This window comes from Trichechus manatus, unplaced genomic scaffold, assembly GCF_000243295.1.
Source record: "Trichechus manatus latirostris isolate Lorelei unplaced genomic scaffold, TriManLat1.0 scaffold00165, whole genome shotgun sequence".
NCBI classification, from domain to species: domain Eukaryota; kingdom Metazoa; phylum Chordata; class Mammalia; order Sirenia; family Trichechidae; genus Trichechus; species Trichechus manatus.
This window is the reverse complement of record NW_004444101.1, coordinates 2295901-2299672: the sequence shown is the minus strand read 5'-3', so window position 1 is coordinate 2299672 and position 3772 is coordinate 2295901.

Genomic DNA, 3772 nt, shown 5'->3' with positions numbered 1-3772 from the left:
GTGACTATCTGTGATTCAAGATCAAGACGACAAAATGTATGGAGTGGGAGGAGGTCCGGGCGTCCAAGAGGCCCAGCATTGAACCCAGTGTACACGGAGCCCCTTGGAGCTGTGTAGTGCTGTGACCCAAGCGGAGGGGACCGGGGTCCGGGGACACGTTGATTCTTTGACACTCCATTCAAATCAATGCTCTCTGAAATTGTCAGCATTTACGTGACGGAGAAAGAGAAACTGCTTTTCCACTTCCTCTGTTCAAAGCTGAGTCGATGAAAAGAAACCAGCAAAACAGTTCCTACTTGATTATTATTATTATTGGTATTTTTGTTCTCTCTTCAGTTTTTATTTGCAAATTCCCAAACCTGAGACTTTCTCAGGAGCCGCACCTACTAGTGAAATGTCTACAGAAATGTTTAAAACTTAGTTAAGAAAATGAGTCACTTGTTCTTGGCAAAGAGTATTATACACGCGCAGTTTTGATTGGAAGGTTTTAGCTGATTGTAATTATTAAAAACAAAGGCTGCAGGCAGGAAGACACTGGCGTGTATCTGTAAAAAAACAGGAGAAAATATATTTAAAGGCCAGGACTTAAAAGTTGGGTGAGAATTGTTGTGGGGATACGTGCCATTAAAATATGGATGTATAAAGGCCTCTATGCTCCCCAACATGTTGAGACTTGTCACGACTTGTTTTTCCAAACCCGTTACTGATTGGCTTGTTTACCTGAATTCCTCCTCCCTTGCCCGAAACTTATTGTTATTCACCCAAAGCCCATTGTTCTGTTATCTGCTTCACTGCTTGCTGTATTGACTATAAAATAAACTCCTGGGACTGAAGCTGGGGTTCGACTCCTCAGAGTGACCCTCCTGGCCCCACTTCTCTGTAAGAGTTGTGGCATTGGTTATTGTCTCCATCGCCCCGACAACCGTTGCCGCTGTGACAAATTGTGCTTTGGCAAATCTCCACTCTGAGGAGAGTCCAGTAATGGAGCCCCCGTCTTTGGTCAGATAAATCTAGTTACTGTAGTGGAATGGAATAAAATTTAGGAGACATTCAATTTTGCATCATCTAAAATTAGGAAAACTTTCAAAAATAATCCAAAAACCCACTTTTGGAAGGTGAGTTTTCTCTTGTAAATATATTTGCCAAAGAAAAGCAGTCTGAATGGAGGCTAAAAGACAGCACCTGTGAGTATATTGGAGCTGAAATGTTTATATGTTTCAATTAAAAATTAGAATTAAGAATATCCTCCATGTCGCAGAATCCGATCTGACCTTACCAGGAGCCTCATTGCCTATAGTGAGAGAGCCTTTTCTCAGTTATAAATATTATTATAAATATTATGGTCGACAGAGAAGAATGTCAACAATTTTAAATGTATTAACCATAAAAAACAACTATGGAGCGTCAAATAACTTTATGAAAAAAATTTAAGACCATATTGGGAAAAAAACACATTCTTTAGAGCAATACTAATTGGCGATAGAAGGCTAAGAAACAAATTAATGTACATGAAGTTACCAAGAATGATTTATTCTGCTTCTGCTATTTTTATTTTTTATCTTGAAATACAGAAAAACAGAGAGTGTCCAAATTAGTTTTATGAAGTAAGCATATCATTAATACCCAAATTTGACAAAAAAAAAGCAAAAAGAATAGAAGAAAACTACAAGTCAATTTTATATACAAATACTGATGCAACTATCTTAAATAAAATAATAGCAAACAGAATCCAAGAGCATAGCAAAAGAATAATTCACTGTGATCCGAAAGGATTTATTGTAATAAAGCAAGAATGATCAGTGTAAGAAAATTTTAAATTTAATTTGCCATATTAGTAGTTCAAAGGAGAAAAATCATATAACCATCTCTATAGATGCTATAAGGGCTTTTGGTAAGATTTAAAAAAGCATTCTTAATTGAAAAAACAAAGCAAAACATGCACACTCAATAAAATAGGAATAGAGGGAAACCTCAACTTGATAAAATATACCCACTTCAACCCAAAGGCTACACGGGAGAAAGGTGTGGCAGTCCAATTCCGTAGAGATTTACAGCTTTGGAAACCCTGTGGGGTTGCTATGAGTTGGAATCAACTTGACGGCAGTGAGTAGTGGGTAGTCAACATAGTTAGATAAGAAAACAAAATTCTAAGCATAAAAATGGAAAAACTGGGTAAAATTACCATTATTTGCAGATGATATGTTCGCACCTGGAAAATCCAGAAGAACTAACTGAAAAAGATTAATAAATGGAAATTACTATCCTTCATTTATAAAAACAACAACTGGTTAGAAGATACACCAAGGAGAAGATCCTAATTTTTACCAGTATACGAGAGTGAAGTGCCTACAAAAAGAACATTCAAGATGCAAGATCTATATGAAGAAATAAGAAAACAATAACATTACTGAAGACACAAGAGAAGAAAAAAAAAGTCCTGGAAAAAAAAACAAAACGTAGGAAAATTCTTTCATAACCTGAATGTGAGGAAGGCTTTAGTAGCTATGACAAAAATCCTGTAACTATAAGACACTGATAAAACTAATAGAGAAAAATGAAATAAAAATGACTATAAGCAAAGTCAAAAGGGAAATGACAAAGTGAGTGGAAATATTTACAAGTCAGACCATAACAAAGAGCTATTTTCTCTGTTTTGTAATAAACCCCCTCAAATCAATAAGGACCAAAACCCTATACCGTGAAACCTGGTAAAGCCGGAACTCTATAGGACTGCCTTGTTTTTCCAGGTCTTGCGAGTTTTCCACCTTTGACAGAGTACAGTCTTACCACTTTTCTATCGCTCCCTATTAGTGGAAGATATCTGAGTTGTCCTTCTCTGACAGGTTTCCACCTTACACAGTTTCCAGCTTTTGCAGGTTTTACTATAATAGGTAAAAATATGAATTGACAGGTCACAGAAAAGTACCTACAAATACAAATGCTTCTTAGACATATGAAAAGATGTTTAGGGTTGCTCGTAAGATAAATGCAAAGTAAAACCCACTAAGATATGAATTTTCACCTATCATTGGTAAAGGGTTTAAAAATGGATACATTTTTGTTCAGAGTGTAAATTCGTATAGCTTCTGTTGAGGGCAATCTGGCAATATCCATCAAAATTACAACTGTGTATACCTTTTGACCCAACAATCCATTTATAGGAAGTACCCCTTTGGATACACGGAAGCAGACACAGGCCATTCATCACAACATGGCAAAGGACGGGCCTAAAGGTCCATCAGTAGGTGACTGGTTCAGTGAGTAGGGTGCATGCACACAATGGAGTATTACATAGCCATAAAAAAGTGTAAGAATCTTTGTGTACTATCACTGAAAGATTGCCAAGATATATTGTCTCAGGCTGGGTTCTCTAGAGAAGCAAAACCAGTGAAGCATATATATATAATACATGTAGAGAGAGAGATTTAGCTCAAGGAAATGGCTCACATGGTTGTAGAGGCTGGCAAGTCCCAAGTCCATGGGTCAGGCGTCAGGCTGGAGGCTTCTCCTGACTCACATAGCTGCAGGGGCTGACAAACCTAAGACTGGCAGGTCAGACAGCAGGCTCCTGGCTCACACTGTAAAGGGTGACAAATCCACGATCGGCAGGTGAAACAGCAGACTACTGGCCCAAGTCCCAAGAATTGGAGGTCAGATGCTGGCGAGCTGAATGCAAGGTCCACAGCAAAGCAAAAGCCGGTGAGCTTTGCCAGAAAGTCCGTATATATTGGATGCAGGCCACACCCCCAAGGAAACTCCCCCTTTTTTTTTT